General features: G+C 40.5%; 1 protein-coding gene and 1 long non-coding RNA gene across 3 annotated transcripts in view; one reads left to right on the top strand and one right to left on the bottom strand.

The window, feature by feature from the left end:
* LOC134876067 (uncharacterized) overlaps positions 1–23,085 on the top strand; it is a 297,182-nt gene that overhangs the window by 140,916 nt on the left and 133,181 nt on the right. The gene's annotated exons all lie outside the window — the stretch shown is intronic.
* The window catches only part of lingo1a (leucine rich repeat and Ig domain containing 1a), a 102,370-nt gene that overhangs the window by 7,666 nt on the left and 71,619 nt on the right, over positions 1–23,085 (bottom strand). Inside the window, exon 1 of one of the 2 annotated variants that reach the window (XM_063898762.1) lies at positions 15,314–15,809. The exons of the other annotated variant lie outside the window; for it this stretch is intronic. The gene's annotated coding sequence lies outside the window, so the exon portion shown is untranslated. Of the gene's footprint in view, positions 1–15,313; positions 15,810–23,085 lie in introns of those variants that run through there. 2 annotated transcript variants of the gene reach the window in all.

Below are 23,085 nucleotides of genomic sequence, written 5' to 3'. Positions count from 1 at the left end.
TGAGTAGCGGCTTAGAGTCATAACACAGAACATGTACATTGACAGCCACTCTTCGTTAAATCCATTTTAACCAGGAGAGTGTGACCTTTAGCTCCCCAAGAAAGATCACTTTCACACTGCTATAATGTCGCCTAGCTGAATTTCTTTAGAAAGGTTACCCTTGTGTCATTGAGAAGCTTAGCTGCCTGGTAGGCGTGTTGGCTGCTGCTAGGCCTGTGAAATGGCAGGGCTTAAATGTAAGCCGACGCCCGACAGATGGACAGCAAAGCCCTAATCCGGGTGAAGAATCTGGTCGGAGCAACAAGGTGCAGAATTCCTACAGCGGCCAGCTGTTGTCCCGATGAAACTCGGCCATGAAACCTGTGGACATGTGAACCTGAAGTTCAACCCTATTAGGGGGTATACAAAGTTTCTGTGCAGGTGCTCTGTCACAGTCACACAGATATTTAAAGTAACTAGGTAAGCAGCCTATTTGAAGCTGCCAAGTGTGTCTAAGTTTTGAATACTTACTCTTCCTTGACTCATTGATATACAAGGGGTTGATAAACAATTGGCAGCAATTCTACTTTTCATTTGGAAAAGTAAAGATTGGAATCAATAAAGCAGATGGTGATTTCTTTACACTTGATTCATTTTATTACACGTATGATTTTCCTCAAATGTATCTTATTGATAATACAGATGAAGTCTTCTTTATTCAGAGGGGATGAACCTTTTTTTGTAAGCCTTGATATTTAACATGCCTAAAGCCATATATGACCTTAACCCTTTGCTTTGACCTTATTGAGTGGTGTGGGTGCTATGGTAAACTATCAATTAAATGGATTATTATTGTAGTACATGTCGTTGTTGTGGTCAAAGGTTCAAATGTTTTGGTGTGTTTTGATACTGATTAAAGCACTGGGCCTTAATCTTACATTCAGTGGATTTCCTCTCCAGAGGATATGATGACGAGCAGAGATATGTTACTCATTAAGGCAACAACGGTGGACAATATGCGCAGAGATCAGTATTATTGCGGCTGTTTAAAACTCAGTCGTTTTCATTGCACCCAAGTTGACCCAGGCTCCTTACTGGGGCTATTTTTTATAGATGTGATTCGGTGTTATGTGTGAGAGACGGAGTGTATGTTTGATGTGGTGTTATATCACGATTAAACTCATCAGCTAGGTCTCCCCAGCTCAGTTCAGACGTTCATTGTTCATTTTCAGTTATTTAGGAGATGTGTTTCCAAACAGGAACAGCCCCCAGAATATCAGAGTTTTATTTGGCAAGACTCTGCACTCCCTAATGAGCACACACACACACACACACACACACACACACACACACACACACACACACACACACACACACACACACACACACACACACACACACACACACACACACACACAGGAAAAACCTGCCAATAGATGTTTTTGGAGGAAAAAGCGCAAAATCAAAGTCAGATTTGATAGAAAGTTTTAAGACTTTTAATGATGTTTGTGTTTTGACAAATAACATGGTTACATATTGTATCACAATCTGACTATATGACATTTAAAAAGAACCAAAACAAAATAGACATATCCCCGATTTTTAAGCACAATATCTTTTATCTTATATTGTTAATTCAGCAGTCCTTAAGAAATACTGCTTCACATTTTCGGTTTAGAAATACATATGTTTATCAGCGGCAGAGGGATGAAAGCATGTAGACTCTATCAAACAATAATAGTCAATTAGTTAAGTATATTGATTTATCTCTTACGGTTTTAAAAGCGACCCATTCAATCTGTACATAACCTCTTTAAAGTGCCTTACAAAGTGCAACAGTATTTGATTTGATTCATATTGAGCTGAACTTTACTGTGCATTTACGCTTTTTTTAAGCCTGCCAAGCCGAATAAACATCTAAAGTGAAGTTGGAGATTCCTCAGCCAAACATATTCATCAAATACTAATGCTTTATCTGTTGAAAAATATGATAAGATGGAGCTTGTTTATGGTAAACACGTTGCTGATTCCAAGACATTCAAGATCATTTTATTTCTCTCTTATATCATTTTATTCCATGTGCTGCTTAAAGTGCTGTTGATTTTAAAACAAACAAGTCTGAGAATATGGAAGCTAACAGATCGGTGAGCCTCTTATTAGAGACAGCGGGGATACAGTATGAGCTAAAACATGCTATCAGAATGCTAACAAGCTCAAAACAGCCATGCTAAATGTTGATGTTTCGTAGCCTACCATGTTCTCGTGTTAGTTTACCCTGCTGAAAGTAGCTAATTAGCCCCAAACACAAGGTGCAGCTGAGGCTGAACTTATGTTTTTGAGTAGTCAACACACGTAGGAGGACATAAACCAAAATATTAGACATTATTGATATCATAACCTGATGATAGCTCCATATAAAAAGCTACAGGATGTCTACCAGAGTTCGAGAACAAACTACAAAAACATAGTCGTGTGGCAAACAAGACTTCAGTTGCCATTACTCCAAACATGCTACGAATAAACAATTGGATGTATCTCTTCCATTGGCTGTCGTACATTTTAAGTGTTTTGGAGCAGAAGGTAACTGAGCAGAAGTGCTAGATTGTGAGCGACTAAGCACCCCAGAGAGAGCTGCTGGAATGGCGGTTCCCTTTTTTCCTCAAAGGCTGAGAGAAAATGCTTCACAGGCGCGAGGGCTCTGCTTCTAACACACATACTGCTGTGTTAGGAGCAGCTGTTATATAAAATCTCTGTTTGTCTGCGTATTGCTTTGTCCCGTTATGCTTTGTCCCCTGATCTTTTTTTGGAGAAGGACAACTTGCTGACAGAGCCTTCAAGGCTTGAGGCGATTATGACACGGGGGCACACGGTTACACATGGATTCTCATCCAAACACCGCAGGAGATGCCAACCTTCGGTGCTCCGGAGCACCACTTGCTGCTATGCTGGCAAAAATGAAAGCACTGCCGCCATGGCAATACATGAAGGAGAAAACAATCACCAGGGAAGGTCACGGGGCTTTCTATTTCAGACTGTGGATCTTGGATGAGTGATTTAGTGTGTGGGCCGAAACCTGGCTTGTTATAGTTTGTTTGGTTTTGAGAGACCAGCGCTAACAAGGTCCCATGTGGTGCTTAAAGACAGACAGTATCAAGCAATGAGTCCAAAAGAGTATATATATTTTTCATTGAGCAGTTCTAGTCATATTATTTCAAAAAATCTCAGTTCACAAACTTTGTTTCACTGACTGCTATAACAATGGAAAATAAAAGGGTCAAAGGCCATACGGCTCAATAATTATTTCCTTGGTTGATACACAGAATCATCAAGTGATTTATCATGCAAAATCATCCAATAAAAGACAGTTCTTCTATTTTATTTGAAAAGTTCCTGCTTTTCTATCAATACAATGAATATATAATATATATGTGGGTTTTGAAATGATGGACAGACAAACCAAACTGTTTTTAAACAACACTGTCCAGTTACTTTGCAGCAGATATGAGCTTTTTAAATGTCATTTAAAAACAAGTGTTCATTGTAGTTGAGCTCTGCTTTAGATCTTCACTACACTAAAAAGTCCCTGAGGCTGTAGTAAAACTTGAATGAAAGCAGCCCAAAATGTTTCTCCTTGAAAGAGCTATTAGGTGTACTTTAAGACAAAAATAACTGTGACTGTTTGCACTATGGTATAAAGGGACCAAATAACAATGAGGCTGATTGTAGTTAAGTTACACCTTTGTCTTTTGTTAAAATCAAGACCTTTTTTTTTCCTCTCTTGCAAAATGTAGCGTTTCTGATTAGGAAGGAACACAGACGCCTCAATATTATTACTGTGATGAATTCTCAGGCTATAGCCCTATATGCAAAGGAGCTTAGGAAATAAACAGGTTCCCCCATCGCTGCTTTGATGAGCAGCCATGAACACATCTACTATCAATATTTTCCTCACCTATAAATTATATTTTTGTCTTTGCCTTAATTTCAAATTCAAGGGCAATTAAATGAAAATAAATAATTCAATTAAAGAATGACAGTACTTCAGTCATTTTCAGAAGGTGCAGATTCATAAAGTCGTTATGGGGTGGAGGAGGTATGAATTTGCATAGGGGCTACTGAAAAATGTACCCTTGCTTTATAATTTGTGAGCAAACCTTCCTCATATGAAGTGAGTGGATTTGACGGCTTCCGAGAGAGTGTTTGCGTTGGGGGCCGCATGGAGGAAGGGGGTTTGTATGTTGGCTTATGCAACAACCACTTCATCCATACACGTCTGAAGGATGTAGCTTTAATAACTGCGACTACACCGCAGGCCACACTGGTTGTTCAATTAAGGAAGCCAACATAGCAACATGCCTTCATTTTGTAATGAATAATTTTAGCTATATCTTATTGGCTGCTAGGAAGTGTGATGGGCACAGTGCGGAGTGGCTTAGAGCCATATTGACTTTAATTGTGACTGGCATCTAAGGGCTTCCCTCCCAATGTGGCGCAGAACATGTCCCCTCTGCTTAGCTGGCCCTGAAGCTCAAAGTGAGGCCTTTTAAAATGGAAATCAGCTGTAATTAGTTGATACAGAAGTGCAGAAAATGCCACATTAATGCGCTGGGATCAGATAGTGGAGAATACTGCTGTTGCTACTGTAGCGGAAAACAGCATAGGGCAGGACTTGCAGGTATTTTAAAACATTCATTATCACTTTGTCAGTTTTCTATACTGTAAAAATACCTGAGAAATGCTTTGGGTTTGTATTGGTGGAGAAACAACGACAGATCTCATAACCTGACGTACAGTTTCGCACCTAACTGTATATTAGGTAATGGGCATTAAACTCCTTGGACAGAATATAAAACACACAAAATAACAAAAATGTCAGAACAGTATTATCTTTGACGGGATCCTAAACATGTTTACTGCATTTAATAGACTTAACAGCAGCTCTCAAATATAAGTATTGAGCTCCAGTATCTGATGGGCTTTTGTCTGGTTTAACATGTATTGATCTAGGACTTTTTGAATCCAGCAAGTCTTCCTCACGACTAACAAATGTCAAGTCATTTTCCCTTTTATGATTAAGAGCGTAAATGTTCAATATCTCTTTGCAAGGACGTCTAATAATGCATTTCTGAATGGCGACAGCGATTTCTTTGTGAGTATAGAGTTCTTTGGCATTGAACGGATAAAAGCAACGATTGTTCCATGTCTCGTCCCACCACTTTATGTACCATTTCACATCTCACCATTGACAAGTTCTCACCACGCACAAAAGGCAAGAAAAATAAGCAATGAAACTTTTCTAACCTAAACCTTGGCTAATTTCTTTGAACGGGAAAGTTCTTTCAAATAGTTGCTTTGGCGTGACATACACTAAGGTGTATCTTATTCAGAGACACAGACCACTTTCTTTCATGGATTTAAAATGTGTAAACACACCTTTTAGAAATGCAAACACACATTCATCTTTAAAAGAAAATACAAAAAGATCCGTCACAGTCTCCTCAAAGTTCTTCATTTGTGGCTCTTCTCAAATGAACTGCCGGAACAAAGTCACCTAATCTTTCTTATTGAGGATTAATCTCTTCAGTGGAGTCGGCACAGACAAAAACTCGGTCTCATAAGTGCTTTATCAAAAATCAGTTGCATTATAAGAAGTGCACAAGAGCCAGCCAAAGCTCCGAGGCAGATTAAGTTTTCTGCTCGACAACAAAACAAGTGTCTCTTTTTTTCTGCTCTCTTTTGCAACGTGACAAGTCAAACAGGTAGATTTAACCTCCCAAACAGTTAGTGACAGGTCAGCAGTGTATCACAAGGGTATAGTGGCTCTTGTTTTAATGTGTTGACCCAGACATCTGTTGACTTTCAACACTAAAATATAATTATGGCTGACCCAAAACAACAAGGCATTTGAAATTCAAAGAGTGCTGTTCTTGCACTGCCAACAGTGACTCAGGATCCCTACTTCAAGCAACATGAATCACCTGATTGTATATGCAAACGAAATGGCGGCTGTTGAGGCATGCAACAAGATTGTAAATGAATTGTCCATAGGCGACAGTCTGCTCAGTTATTGATTCAAATGGCTTTCTGCTGATATAATGGGCTAGATAACTGACACATATTGGCAGTGAAAATAATTAACAGTATTTAGGTAATAGAGGGATTTTTTACACGCTGAAGTCAATGAATACGCTTTCCCGAAACGGCATCAATCAGGCAAAAGCAATCCTGGGCAAACATCTCGTTCCTGCAAACTGAGTCTACTATACAATTGATTGTTTCTAAAACCTATACCACAGCTCATCAACAAGTACTCTTATTCTCAATTTAAGCATCCAATATTTATACCTTTCCATTTTTCAGCATCAATTCACTGAAACAACCTCATGTCGATGCTTCCCCCCCACCCCTCCACAATCTACAGAGAGTGGAGCAGCCCTTGCCGACCCCACCGTGGCTCCAGTGCAGAGATAGGGGAGCTTAATCCATGTCCTCTGAGAGATTGCCCAGAAAGATGAAGCCTTAATTAGCCAGATAAAACCCCGCATAATGGCGCTATTGATATAGACTGGGAAATGAGGACTAAGCAGAACAAAAAAACAAAGACTACTCTATATAAGATGGCCGAGATGGGCTTTGGAGACAGTTGGAAAGTAACTGCAGTGGAAGGAAAAAAGGGGCTCTCACTCTCAACTCCAGCAAGGGGACATTGTCTCCTCTCTCTGAGCAATCCACCTGCTCCAAATTCACTTGTAAGAAGCTTAGAGGAAAAAATGCTGACCTTCATATAATCAAAGATTATGTGGAGGAAAACAACAACAGTTTTTTGAGGTACTTAAGCAATAGCACTCCTGGGAGGTTTGAGCAATTAAAGGCAAAATTACTTGTCTAAGCTGTGCTTGTATCCTCCCGTTCCCTATCTCCGGCTCCCTGTTGTATGAGAGGAGGTCATGAAGATAGTGAAAAGAAAAGAATCACATCTCACTAGCTCTGCTAATCCTGGGAATACTAGCGGGAGCTGAATCTCACTTTTAGAAAGACAATCTAGGTATTTCACATGCTACACATGGATCAATGACAAGGTGACCCTGTATAGTAATACCAGATGGCTTTAGGGTTGGCAAAGATGCTGCAAATCCCTTGTCAACACTTGTGCACCCCTTTTAAAAGATGTGACGGAAATGTGCAGTAGAAGTTTCTGTCATGCTTTTAAAGTAATTCTGCAAAAGAAGCTTTAAAATGGCACATTTAGGGAAGCTTATACAGACCATGTGTGGATTAATATCTCTTAGAAAAAACCTCATTAGATTTTGAGAGCAATTCATATCAAAGCCCATCCAACCTCAATCTGCAGAGCTGGGAAGTGAGATCCGTTCTGCCACTCATGCTCTAATTAATGAGAATGACTGCCTTTTTTCTTTTCTGTCTCCTTAGAAAAAGAGCAGTGCCTTTGTTGAAGCTTGCTGACAGGGATATGTTGTGCTTGTGGACAGACATTTTTTTGAGTTTCATCTTTGTAGTCTTGTCTTGTTAGCCTTGTTGTGATGTAACTTGTATGACATTTACAGAGGAGACAGTGCTGAAACATTGCTGGCTGGGCTGAAAAAACTTGTTATATTTATTTATATATTGTGCAATTCTGATGATTGAACATATTTTTATTCGTAGCACTGGCATTGAGATGAAATAACAACGCCAAATCAACAGACACCTCCTTACCTGAGAGCTTCGCGCGGCATAAAACACATTTGTGCTTCAGGGCAGGAAATAGTTGCACCACGATATTTAAATGTTGATTTCAAAACAGGAACGATTAATCATTTGAAAAAAAATACTCTTCTTACTGTCATTTCAAAAGGAATCAAAGACACTTTTGATTATCGATACTGGGTTCAGTGTTATGAGAGACATTGTTTGCCTGCAGCTTTTTCAATTTCATTATTTGCTGCTTTTCTCTGTTTACTGTTTCACCCATAATTGCCAACATTGTAGGAGCAAGCACAAGCAAATGCAAAACACCTGAATTATTTATGTGACATTTGCATATCTAGCACAGGTTCAGGACCAGGGTATGTACTGTAGGAAAGATTACTCCGCAAGCTTCTGTTATGCCATCAGACCGACGCAAAAGAGCTCATTACTTCTCATCATAAGCAAGATTTTAAATCCACATCTACAAGGCATGTAAGATTCCCTTTTTTCCCCCCTTTAAAATAACTTTTCCAACATCATAATAACTTTTGCCCTCCTTTCCACCTTTTGAAAAAGAGTGTCTTGCTGAATCAGTTATGAGATTGAAGGGTTAAATTGCCTGGATCATCCTCTGGCCCCACATCGACACTCTGCAGACCTCCCAATTCCCACAGGTTCCAAACTACTTTGCACTTCTGTGGCACGTCACACCGCCAGCGTGCAACAAGGTCAAATGCCATTTCATTTTCTCGCCTTTGATCGCTGCCTTGCCGTTTCATCAGTCTCACCCTCCCCATCTGCCCACGCCCTGCCACCACCACCTTCCCACTACTAAACCTGCACTCACTTATCCCCAACAGGTTTAGAGCGTGTGACTACACAAAGTTAGAATCATGCAGTAACAATCAGAAATGATGCACAAAAACAAATTAATCCTTAAAATAAAAGCTTTTTATCAGATGTATCTACTCATTTCGTTCAGCAGTCCGTGCAAAATCATCAAGTCCGAGCTATGCTTTGCTGTTAGAGCGGATCAAAATAATAATCCACGCAGACAGCAATGTGCATTAAGGTGTGGCAGACCTAAATCCAAAACCTTCTGGCACTAATTCTGCTTCTCCTGTCCTTGAACGAAACTTCCTGCATTCTGTTTTCCCCCTGAATGAAAGCTGAAAAACATTGACTTAATGAGATTCTCCATCTTGGCTCTCTGCTTAACCAACCCACCAGCACTGTGCAGCTCAGCGTGGAGAGGAGTTATTACTGTATGCTGTCCTGCACAGCTACCCAAAACTAAACGCATATTACAAATCTGCACTGTCACGAGTACAGCACTATACTACTGGTTGTAATATTCACATTAACTTGGTGCAATACTTCCCTGGTTGGTCTAACCTAATGTTCGACTGAAAAGCAAAACTTCTCCGTAAATTACATTTTCCACAGCCTATCACTCATTGTGTTTGTTTGAGGCTCAGTATATAATGCTGTTTAGTTATCTCTCAGGTAAAGGACATTGAAACAGTTTTCTGATCAATATTCAACAGCTCAAATTATCCTGCCTTCTAAATGGCATTTTAATAAACACATATGTATAAGAGCTGTGCTACTAGTAATACCAATAATCCTAATAATCCATTATAAAAATACATTTGACACATTTTGAGTGCTCATCAGCAAATGGCTCCTTTTAAAATATGTTCATGCTCAACCTTGTCAACTAATGTGGTTAATTTCTTGCTGGAAATTGATTCAAGTTTTTATGCACTGTTAGTCTTTTAGTCATTAATTGGTAGAACAATTATTTATTTACTGAATATGGAGTCTGAAGGGTTGAATGCTTTTCTTGCTTGTTTTCATATTACAAATTAAACATGTTGGATTTTTGGCCGCTGGTCAGAGTAAATAAGCAATTTTGACACATTAGTTTGGCCGTGGAAACTTGTGATGGGGATTTGTCATTATTTTGGAAAATGTTGTAGAGCAAATGAGGATGTCGGAGGAAAAAGTGACTCAAATAATTATTAGTTCCAGCCTTTTTGATGCTCAATTAATTTAATGTTGCCATTTTCATGAGGTATGAACAATTTCGCTTAACAGGAATGGCAAAATATCAATTTTGTTTGTGATTGTAATTAGTCAGGAAATTGTGTCCATTTTATTACATATTGGAATAAATGGCATATCCCATGATTGATATTTTGCTAATATTTAGACTTATCATCAAGAACAAACATAATATGATGGTTATCGTCAATAGTAAATCCTCTTAATGATTGATGGAGATGAATACACTTCCATTGACACAACACAGGCAATGGAAAAACTCTTTCTCATGTCTTTGAGTAGGTGAGAGTACTGCTGCTCCTTCATGTCTAGCAAACTAACATCTCCTCATGCCGCTCCTGCCTGGTCGATAACCTGAAATCTGACCCCTTGTTTCCTCCCTGCACTTTTGCTCTCCTCCAACGCAGTATGAGCGGCTCTTTGTTACATTGTTCTGTCATTCCCCCTCTCCCACTCCCTCTCTCTGTTGACAGTTATAGAAGGTGAGGGAGGGAGATAGACAGACAGACAGACATACGGACAGAGCTTTTAGAGAAGTTAAACACAGAGAGCACCATGGTAGAAGAAAGTGAGCTATTAGGGAACTAAAAGCCTCTACCCCTTTATCCCTCAAAGCAAGGCCTCTGTTTTCTTGCATCATATGATGAATGGGAGCTCACTGCCAATGGGTGAAAAGCACCTACACTTATCTGACAGAAGGAGGGGATAATGGGTTTGAAGCACATTAAAATATGTGAATGATTTGAGTACCCTTTAAACCTAGTATCACAGAGTGTAGCCCATCTATACTGTGTTTGAACAGCAGTGCCCATCTCATTATTGAACTTGATACAGATGTAGTGTGTGGCCATTTTTCAGCACCATGATATAGGACCAGCAACAAAACAAGTTCAGAGACATGTCAGACCTGAGGTGAACTCCTGAATGGCAAGGGACAGGTCACGTATGTTTTCACTAAACCCTGAGGAGAATCATCTCGGAAATACCCAGGAAATTATTATTACACTTCTTCCTCTTTTGCTTTTAAAATCAGAGCAGATCTGTAGGAGATCCGGGGCAAATTACACCTTTACTTCAACTTGAAGTAGATCCTCGGTCAGCCTACTAGACAAAGATGTTGAGAGTGCTCGCTCGGTACCTAAACACTGAACTCTGTGAACTATGGATCTCAATAGTGTATTCTAACATATACTACACCAGAGAGGTGGGGCAGGAACACGCATCTTGTTCCCACTTCTGGAAAATATCATATGCTCCATTCAAGTGCGGTTGCATGAGTGGAGTCTCTATTGTCCCACTATTGGGTTTCTAGTCATGAGTGAATAGCACTGTGTGAATAGACGCTTTCAGCAGAACAGATGTGACATACTGTAATTTCTCCACACAATACCAATCATTACCACTGCAAAACAATTTACTACACACCCTAGTTATAAATACGTTTGTGAATATCAAATGGGACAATAATATTCAGTGCAAAGATTGAAAAAAAGAAAAGGCATTGTATGAAACAATTGATATGGATTCCACACCCAATAACGTCTCATTTGCATTCAGTTTCAGGGAATAAGTGAAACCAAAGAGTGCATGTTGCCATTTACTTCAGCATCTTATAACTAAAATGTTTTAGCTGTCACCTCCTATTCACAGCTGTCAATTTGAGGCCACCGACGGCCTCCAACAGTGTAATTCACAGCCCACTAGCAGCTTAACAGAGTGACACACGTCATTCACAGTCATCTAAAAGATGGGCGTCTAAGTTTAAGTCTGCATGGCAACAGAGGTGCCAGCATAGGCACTGATTAGTCCCTATTGCAGTGAATGCAAATGTTCTCTCAAGACGGTTGTAAGCACTTAGGAGTTTGCATCTTTTTAATGTAGACTGTTTGGGATATAATTGTATTGAATGTTGGCAATGCTCAACTACTATAAGGATAAATCTAAATGGACGCCGTAGATGTGGATACTGAATATGTTTGAGCCTTGTCGAGGTAAAGTGCCCTAGGCGTTCTGTAGCCAAGAATCTATTCCTGTCAGCTGTTGCCATTTGAAAGTATCTGGTAATCCAGCTTTTCTGTTCGTGGACACCTTGATTTTTCACAAGCATAAAAGGTGAAAGCCCTCTCTCAAGGCACCTTTTCAGAAACTCTCTAACGACATTTTTCACAACACCGCGAGGCAGATCAGAATTAGGTTCACTTTTATGAGCGTTCCTTACATGGATCCTTGAACGCTGAATGAACCCCACAGGCACATTTGAATGCATGACATTTAAATGGCTCCTAAAAATCATAAAGGGTAGATTGTGGATGTGTTCTATAGAATGCATTACGTCATGTGACTTCGACCATATGGGCACCTGCCATTTTTCCGTTTCATGTATTTAAATGCGCTTGTATTAGCTTGTATGTAGATTTGTGGTAAATGTGATAATTACAAAGTTATCAAATGTGTGTAAAGACTGGATTAGTTTATATAATAATTATGGTAATGCTTGAAACATCACAGGATTAAGGGCAATGCAATCACAGTTGGACAAATTTGATTCCATAAATGACACTGTTAAAGCAACTATCAGTCTGATGAAGGTAAAATGGAGGGCAAAGCATTGGCTGCATGCCCAAATGTGTTTACACACTGCAGTATTTACTGTAGGAACCCAGGATACATTAATAGATATGCAACAGAGCTTTGTTAAAGCAGCATGGTTTGTTTATAGAGCCGGGAGCATGAACATTTCGATTTTTGGTCACCCACAGTCTTAAAAACCATTGCAACACTGTGAAAATAACTCCTCTACCATTGACAGAGGCACAAAGCAAAACGTTGTTGGGTATATTTTAGCATGATAGATGGCATACTGTTTATGCAGAGACCTGTCCCATGAATGACTGCATTACAATGAAATAATCACAGGGTGTTTCATTAGTTCAGTGCTTTTGTCCCCCGGTCTGTGAAAGTTGCACAATAGGTGAAACATCTCACACTTATAGATCACAAGGCCAACACATTAAAAGAGAAAACATATATCATTCTGATGACTTTTAGAAACCACTTGCAGCTGCTTTTCTTTCCCATCTAGCTGAAAAGAAATCCAGCAAGAACAAGAGTGGCTTGTGAACGAGAACCCCCTCTCCCCTTCAATCCAACAGCTACTAGGATCCTACCGCAGGCGTTTTATGAACATGCTATCCAGCCCAGGGCATAGAAGATGTAAAAAGGTGGTGGCATTAAGTTGAATGTCAGCCAGGTCTTAAGACAAGGTAATTGCCGTCCTGAGTGAAATCTCCCAGCACCCTGACATAGTAGGATAATCTAGGCATCATGGCCTTACAACTGGGAGCTAATAAACACCTTGCCAATGCAGAAGGTGTCGGCTTTACACCCGAGGTGAGTGTCTCCAAGAGACGGGCTAACACGTCAGAAGCCAGCATTAGCCCTCTCACTAACACTATTGGTCATTTAGTGCGTTGTGAGAAGGCAAGTCTGTGATCAGTCATCAAGAACTAACATCATGGTGCACACTGTCACCGCCCACTCTGTCTCGACTGCTCCTCTGCCCCGGTCTGCTGACAAATCTACGGTGAAGCTGATTTAATTTACAACTTATTAAAATGCGGCACACACTCTTATTCTGCATTTATAGGTTTGCTGTTCCATCCCCTCTGCATGAGATTGAATTACGACATGCCAATATGTAACCTTTCTTCGTGGAAATATAATGCTGTTATGAGGAGCATGATTTTTTTCCTGAGATATCTGATACTCTGTGTGGAGGTTTAGCTTATTGCAAACATTGATCATTGTGTTGTAATTCAATATAGTTTGTCAAGAGCAGCATAATGTTGCGGGGGAGCTGGGAGGGGGGCTCTTTGTTAATGTCCAATAGCCTATCGCGGGGCAGAAAGGTGAATCCTATCGACAACTCTTGGATGACCAAGGTCAGCGGCTGCACATTTGTTTAATGAAGCCAGCCAGGGCGTCTGGATGAAGCAGATCACACACCTCAGCATCCTCTTGGCTGTTGCAAGGCAGCCATGATTGAATAGGGAGCATCCCAAATCATCACATAGATCAAAACCTGACAGAAATACAATTTAAAGTGAAGTTGAAAAACCCTTAAGGAATGTAGTGAACGGTATAACGGATTATAGGGAAACATCTGGTGTGATAAGGAGACGCTGAAGTCACTATTGAGTGTCACAAAGAGAACTAGCAGAGGAAAAATACTACAGGCATTTTGTAATAAGGAGAGAAAATAACCAAGGGGGGGAAACAAAGCACTCATAAGAGGCTATGATGAAGCCCAATGACCCACACACTTGCCCCTGCCTCTGTGTGATATCTCAGGTTGTATCAGATATCTATCATTTTGGATGGTGAGCGCTGATAAAGCAGGGAGAGGCTGCTGCTGCTGCTGCTGCTGCTGCTAGAGCTATGGCAGGCTGCTCCTGTTCTATCTGGCTGTCCGCTCCCTCCGGCTATTTATAACCAATAGAGCTACAGCACTTTATGAATGTCCGCAGGCACAGCATCACACAGCTTTCTGATACTCTACCGCAACTGTTTTGGTGTGTTATTATAAGGAGCAGTGCTAGACAATAAAGGGGGAAACATTTCAGGGGCTACTGTCATATATTCTCTGCAAATGCTGCCTTGAATAACAAACAGACAGTGTGTGGCCCCACACACACACACACACAAGTTTCATCCTGTGTCCTGCAGTGTAAGCACTTTATGTAGACGATTGTTGTCATACTAAAAACCCCAACAATTCCAAAGTCGTTTCTGAGGATCAATGAAATGCACGAGTCCTGCTGCAGAAGCCTGCTTTGCTTTAATACGCTGCCCATTTAACAGATAGCCATCTTTGCAGATGAATAAAAATGGCATATGGGGATGATCACGACTGCCTCACACTTCCACACAATGAGAAATGTTATCTCAGCAAAGTCCATACGTGGCCAAATAAAGGCTAGATTAAGATAACATTTTGCAATCCTCCCCCCCTACCGCCACCCACTTTCCCCCCCTGCACATGCACTCCCCATTCTCTCACACTCACATTCACGGGACAATTATATTTGATTAATGGCTTAAGCTTTCGTCGTCCCAGACATGCACACATACGCAGAGAAATGGGCAGATTACACTGTCAAAATGTGCACGGATAACATCTAGAAATTAATTTCCAGTGTGCCAGGATTAGATGATTTTTTACCTGCAGAGGACGCGCCTAAGCACACTCAAGTCCCCGTTTGCTTTTCTGTCCTGTCAACCGATTCTGCCCTTATCATCGGGTTCTTTCAGGGATATTTTGACATCGGAATGTTATCCGAGGAGTTTTAGGAAAGCCTATTGTGATCATTAATGTCCCCCCCAGACACGTTTTAAGTCACATATGTGCGGGATGTATGCTTCCAAGTAGCCCAGAGAGACCGCTGCATTCTGGATATCCACCCCTCTTAAAATCTTGGCCTGAGCTAACATTATAAACTGCATCGACATGAGAAAGAACACTGGGAACAATAGTCTGCGTTAAAACACCCCATTTCTGCTTTCCTAATCGAAAACTCACCTGCTGTATCCTTCACTGCTTCCAAGCATCCTCTCGCATTTCTCCCCAACGGCAACTCCCAGCCACCACCAGTCAAATTGAGACGCACTATCTCAAGTCCATCGCCTTAAAAGACAGCTTTTTTTTTTAAACCGAAGGAGTGGTAGAAGAAAAGATAGCAGCCACCCGTTTCTTGCAGATTTCCAACGACTTCCTCCCCAACAGCAGTGCCGCGGTTCTAAGATGACAGCTGTAGTTTCTTTTGGTAACCCACACACACACACACGCTCTCACACTCACACATACACACACACGTAGCGCGATCCTCCCTCGGTAACGGGACTCCCTGTGCGCCCGTAATTGTCCGAGGATCAACGTGGAGAATAAAGAAGGAATTCAAATGGCAGGTAGAGAGAGAACAACTCCCACGCACCGTTCCCGATGCAAGCGCACATGCAGTCCTCGCTCCTTGATGCAGTCTCTCCACAGCCTCACGCTCACAGCACTGTGTGACTGTCTGTCGTCAGCGGCACAGCAATCTGCTGCTGAGGGGAGGGAGGAGATGATCGGCGGAACGCACTCTGCCCGGTGTCCTACTCAAGTGTGTGTGTGTGTGTGTGTGTGTGTGTGTGTGTGTGTGTGTGTGTGTGTGTGTGTGTGTGTGTGTGTGTGTGTGTGTGTGTGTGTGTGTGTGTGTGGTAACACTGTGTGTGTCTATGTATGGGTGGGTGTGTGTGCTGTGCATACTGTATGTTTGATCACCGAGCACATGCAGTCCGCTCATTTGCTGGTTTATTTATGTAGACCGCGCGTTTTGTTAACCTGCCTTATCTATCCAGATTTGTATGTTCAGATTCCACCCCTGTTAGCGCGCACCAGAACACGTTTACGCGCATGCAAACGCACGTACACATACATTTCAAAGAATGTCTTCTGACGGAGAATTGAAACAAACTAATATTACCCTCTTAACATCTATAAGTTTGAGTGACAAGCTGCAGGGAATAAAGAAATACAATCAGATGTCAGTATCTGAGACTGGAGTGGGGACATGAGGGGGGGGGGGGGGGGGGGGAGCTATAAGAAAGTAGCAGTTCCTCTTTTGAGAGCCTGATGGCACTGTGGGCTTCATATACTGCTGACAAACACACATAAACACACACACTGACAACACACAGTCTTTTGCAGGCCCTGCATGTTGTCTAATACATCTCTGATCCTTTGTCTATCTGCTGTGAATTTTAAAGGGGTGTCAGACTAAATCAGTCAGAGATTGCAGGGGGCTTTAAAAGCAGGAGGAGTAAATATTTCATAGGATCCATTTCTCATCCGGTCCCATCCACTGTTCTCGGGGCATTGTCAGTTAGTGTGATGCCAAAGTGAGAGATGATCATATTGTTCTTCTTAAATATGTTATGATGAGTTCAACATCACTGGGTCTCCTTAGATATGATCAATTCACAACCTATTACATCCTCTTTCAATGCATTTTAATGAAGAATCTGATTTTATAGGACTCGTTTGTTATCGCTGCCCATGGTGTACATTGATTAGCTACGGTTTGTGGGAGGACAACAAATCTGATGGATTTCTTAACACTATCCTCTCACCCGCAAGAGAGGAGTCGAGGGTTATCTAATTTGTAAAACAATAATTCACTGACTCATACATGAATGAAAGACATCAAGTTGTACCAGAATTCATCTTAAGATCTTAGGCCAGTGAGAACATATAAAATAAATATAACCATTGTATGATTTCAACATGAATGACACACGGTATCAACACAGAGCCAACTAGCCACTGTAGATGTTTTCATGATGACCCAATACTGGCAGCAAGGTCAACAGTACTTATCAAAGAGCTAATGCTGTAACAACAGCTGTTAGGAACATGTTCTCTCATCACTCATGCCTAGATAATACAGCACACATAGTTGACACGATGATGAGCAGGAAATTGCCTGACCCTTACGTATCATCGTCATCATCATCATCACCATTTTCTTGTCATCACTGATGTGTTATTTTGAATTACTGTTATCCACTCATTTATAATTTGCATCACATTATTGTGGGATTGTTGACAAAAGTAGTTGATTGTGAGGATCTTTGAAATCCATTCACAGAACAATGATGTATACTATAATGTATGTATAGTGGTTTTAATTTAAACATTTACTTAACGCCGATTGTTGCTCATTATATGCCCGGCCAAACCAATAACTTTATACATCATTAATACACTTATTCAATAGATTTCATGTTGCAGTTAATACACACTTTCCGCTACATGTTTTATCCATATCCATATTTTATAGCAGATTATTGCCTTGTTTCTTAAGTACTCACTATAGTATTGTAATCAATAGCATTGAATTTTTGTGTGCAGAGTATTCTAAATGGAAGTTTTCCACTGTTGTTTATATGGAGACATTCAAGGATTGCTATGCAATAATATTGGCTGACAACAGAAAGGGATTTGCGTGCTTTGGGTCTCTTTTTATTATTATTAACCTTCAGGTATTGTATTCATAGCTAAAACTATCATTGGTTTTAGACTTATACTTTAAATTAAATGTAATACAAAATTGGAAGGTATTCAAACGCCTCATATCCCCCTTTTATCAGAGCTAAAACTAATTTATTCCAGTTGTGTCAAGCTTTTAGAAAAGGAACATTATGGCCATCATACAGACATTACATTTTGTGTGTCTTACCTTCCTTACATCATCCACCACACGCATTGCGTGTTTCTAGTCAAATTTTTGCTCATAGCCTTCAACAGATAAAACACAACTAAAGTGTTTGTCTGTTTAAAATGTGTCTGTCCTCCTTGCTTCTCTGCACAGACCCTCAGAGCAACTTAAGCCACTCAGGCATCACAGCTACATGTGAATGTCATCAGCATCAGTTCACGCATGGCCAAGGCACCAATGCTATGAATACAGGATATTCCCTCTGTATTTTAGAGCTGTATCCCTCTGCCTGGCTGTGAAACCATTCCATAAGGGTGGTGGGGGAGGGGGCAGGCTTCTTCTTTTCCAGATCATAACACTAGACCTGACCAGACATAAAAGCTACTTTAGTCTTAAAGTTATTTGACATTTCAATTCCCTATGAATATGACATTAAAGAATAAACCATTACAGGTTTAAAAGTGGAAACCTTTTGATCCAAAGATATGTGAGACATTCATGTGCTGGTCCTAGGTGATTTATCATGCAAACCAGACACTATATGCACACTATCAGCATGGTCAAATACCTCTACAGTGTTACTAGAGAAGTAAAACCAAGAAAAAAATGCGTTACAAAAACAAAGACGTTCTCACTGAACGCACTTCATGTGGAGAAGGGGAGCTATGTTGATCCCTGCCCACCTCGTCTCCATGCTCTGCCCTGCAAAGAGCTGCAAACAACAGAAGTAACAATGGATACCCAGTGACGCCAGAGCCTTGAAAGCATCCCATCAATAATTAATGCATTCTGTTGTGTTCCTCGACACTGGCACGCATGCTAGTCTTTAATTTTTTGCTATACTGAGTGTGAGAGATGTCTGTCACTTTCGGTGTTGAAAGAAAAGTGTCTCTGTGATGAGATGACAAAATTGCAATTAGCTTGTTATGGTATATTCACTTCCATACTGATTTGCATAATAACCTGCAAGGCTGTCATTCTTAGGATTTAGCATGATCGATAAGCTGATTTAAATTAGCATTAATCCTATTTTGAAGTTAATACACTTCACAGCAATTGTATTATAGACTTCACTGATGCAATGCTCCAGTATAGGACTACTGACTCATTTCAAAACTTAACCTGATTGTGTGGGAGAGAAACTCCCTCTGGAGGGAACTTTTAGCCTTTGCAGACCATTTACATGCACACAAACCTATATAACACACTACAGAAAAGGGAAATCCCCAAAAGCATATAGGGCCCCTTTAAAGACTGGAATCCAAATGGTATTTTTAGATTTTAGTGAGTGCAGGATTCAGCAGTCCACTCTTATCTTGTGTCCATTCAGTATCCTTTACAATAAAACACCACAGCTTCCAAAACGATATCCTATTGCATCAGGATGTAACAATATGTCCATAAAGTGTGTGTTAGGAAACAACAGACCTATAATCCAGAAATAGTGGAAGCTATGCTGTATTCAAAGTGCAGCAGACACTGGCACTCACATAATGGCTGCACTGGACCAATTTATAGCACAATGGTTTATGATGTATCTCTATCATAAAAGGGCTGATAATGAAAAAGACGCTGAAGGTGGGCTGAAATATTTCAACATAAAAGAAGATGTAAAAGTGTTGATGGAGGAGGCTTTTCTAGTTAAGCATTCCTTCTGCTTTTCTGTGAATAAGAGACTTTCTTTCTTTTTATGGAGCTGTCCAAGGTCTCTTTAGGTATAGGTATCTAATGTTTATGACTTTTGAGCTGAGAAGTTAGCCAAACTCCGCTACTGAAATTTCACTCAGTGCATTCCAACTTGTAAATAAGAAAAGATGACACATTTTGATTAACATTTTGTCTTTTATAGCAGCGTGTCAACTTAATTAAGTCACAAGTGTGTGTGTGTGTATGTGTGTGTGTGTGAGAAAACAAAATGGGCTCGGTTTTATTCTGTTCAGCACCACGGACAGTACCACACCGAGGCAGACCTCAGGTACAAAGTCACATTATTTGCCCTCCCCTTCATTTTGTTATTCCTGTGGGACAGCCTTACTTCCTGCACCAGAAAGTAGAACAAAATCAGACGTTCTGCTCTTAGGTGTGAGTGAAAATACCATATATTTTTTTCTACTAAGATTTTGAATAGGACGTAATAATAATAACACAAGTTGTGATTTCACTTCATAGGGTGTTAAGTGTAGACTGAATCCAATCATGTTTAGTATATATATTATGACTCGAGATGGACGGAGAGCTTTTTCATTTGTAGCATTGTACAGTACAGTAACAAACACTAAGTTAAGTCTTATACCTGCAGGCCCAAAAGCTTCAGTGAAGAATATTTGCTAACAAATAACCTCACGTATTTCATCTCCCTCTCTCACAAGCACACACATCGAGTCCCTCATTGTCACTCACCCTCACCCTCCCAGTCACTCATTTGCCCTGACTTGTATCATTATGCTGCTGTGTGAAACGCCTGGTGAAGTGAAAATGGAAAGCAGTGTATTTGGCGGGGTTAGAGGGGAAGACTACCCTCAATGGGGTTTGAATTGCCAAGATCCTGAATAAGCATTGTAATATGAGCTTGCAGGCAGAAAGCAAATGTGCCTAGCCAAAGAATTTGATTTGCATAACCTACACAAATACTGGTTCACAATCCCAAAACTCTACTATTATGTCATACTGTAAGGATATTATTGAAGGACTGCATGGGGTTTAGGGTTGGTCATTTTGGATTTGCAGAATATCATCCTCGGATGAGATCATTTTTAATGACAGGCATTTCATAGCCATTACGTTGAAAAGGTGTTGAGCCAATGTGATAATGGCAGTCATCATGATCATACAAATCTGTTTGAGACAGTGTCTGTTCACCACAGGACAATCTTTGTGACAATTACAGAGATGAAGAAATATGCGCAATGAGCTGCTAACTACAAGGCTTCTAAGTGCCCATAATCATGGCAAAGAAATCCTCAAGGTAGAGTAGCTTTTACATAATGGTTCCCGCACATAACTGAAGAAGAGAGAGCCTACTAGCTCACTGGTTAGAAACTATAACGCTTGTGTTGCAGGACTTATATCAGAGTGTTTGGTTTACACTGCTTATATTGTATTGTAAAGAAAAGATGCATCACTTTACTTTTTATCCTAGTGACATCAACAAAAGTAATTTCAGAGCAATACAAAGGGGCTTATTTACACCAGTCTTCAGTAAATCTGACCCAGCTCTGTTAGGCCAGTGGTCATATGAGCCACACTTTGTCTTCAGTGGTTTACATTTCCCACAATACAATTTGCAGCCGGGTTCTCCTCAGCCTCAGCGCTGTGCAAGAAAAATGATGCTCGCATGCCACTAACACACACTGCTTTGGGCAGACTATCATCCCCATTAAACTAATAACAGTTAGCTTCTTATCTCAAAATGTCTTGGCAAAGTCACTTCCACCCTTGAACAAAACACAATGTCTTTGAATGCCGGGGCTTAATCTATCACAGAGGCCCGAATGAGACTGCATAATCCTCTGCAATTTTGCCTTCTTAAATTCTACAATATCACTGATTTTTTTTTACGGCCTTTTTCAGTACACACACATTTCTCTTTCCGAAGGACAGTGATGTTGTCCTTCAACTTCACCAGAAGGCAGAATGTAATTGTTTATTTTCATCTTTCCGCTCAACAAAAACCCAATACACGATGAGAGCATTCTAACAACAACCCTCACCCTGAACACACCTCACTAGCAAATGTATGATACTCTTAGTACGAGGAAACGTTGCAGCTAATAATTGACTGTACATTTTGGATAACATGTGTAAACCACTACAGATCAGATGATAGTATTTAAAGATCAAGGTCAGAAGGAAAAGCATGGAAGACCAAAGAGGCAGATTAAGTTCCCAAAAATGAATGTTAAAACCTCAAAATGTTGGTATAGGCTCTGTTGTGATGATCAACAGCTTCTCTGGAGGGATTTTAGCCTTTGTAGACCCTTTACATGCACACACAAGTATACAACACACTGCAGGAAAGAGAAAACCCCAAGGGCCCCTTTTTAAAGTAGAAAAATGTCGATTGTATTTTAAAGGCATTGCTTACAGTCGGACACATTTGTTCTGTAGTATTATACAATGATTGTTTTGTTTACCTGAATGCAATTGCATTTTTTTATATCATATTCAAACATTTAAGTAACTGTGTCGGTCGGAATAATTCTTGTTAGTCCCAGGTTTCATGACTCATACACTTTGATTGGTATAGAGAAGATAGTCGGAAAGAATAATCCCATTTAAAGAAATGCATTTTCAATTAAATCCCTGGGAAGGACCCATACACTCACTGTCAAATTCCCACCCAATATGTACTGTAAGTAGTGGTTTCATAAGCATATGAAACTAAGACCACACGTTTAGTGTTCTTGAACTGTGTGGGCATTGTTATTCGCTCTCTTTAGATATCTAGCTATTTGGGTTTTCATTTTGCCAGCGAGACCAACGTGACAAATGTGTTTCGCTATAGACAAGCTATTACGAGCAGCGCTTTGGTGTAAGACCCCCGCAGATATTTTGCTCATGGCCTCTGAAACAATGGCCCTATTTTTATTTATTTTTTTCATCTGCAGGGCACCATCCATTGCCGGGGCTACTCGCCTGTCAACAGACAATGCCTGCCTGACACGAGAGCTCCCTGTAAAAGATGTTGCCATCCCTCTATTTCTGTGCAATGCAGGCACACACATAGCAGTGTGTGGACAGAAAAACACATGACTGCACAAATACACACACACACACACACACACACACACACACATCTAATCTGAGCCTAAATCAAATCCCATCCTTTTGTTTTTTGGACCGAAAGGGAGTGATACTTGAGGTACTGGTAAAACCATCACAATTTCAAGAGGTTTTAGAGTCACCCCACACTCACAAACACCCCACCAATCTGATAGGTACAGGGATTTCAATCACTTTATAGCTGCCACCGTGGCTTTAGTAAATTGTTGACAGCCAAATCCATGTCGATCTGTTGAGTGATTGCATGCTGTGAAAGGTCTAATCTCATTTTCTCTTCAGCTCCCTCTAAATGAACACACATTAAGTTTAGGCC

The sequence above is a fragment of the Eleginops maclovinus genome, chromosome 2 (assembly GCF_036324505.1).
Source record: "Eleginops maclovinus isolate JMC-PN-2008 ecotype Puerto Natales chromosome 2, JC_Emac_rtc_rv5, whole genome shotgun sequence".
Lineage (NCBI taxonomy): Eukaryota > Metazoa > Chordata > Actinopteri > Perciformes > Eleginopidae > Eleginops > Eleginops maclovinus.
The sequence above is the reverse complement of the archived record's forward strand: the minus strand, read 5'-3'. Positions and strand labels throughout refer to the sequence as shown.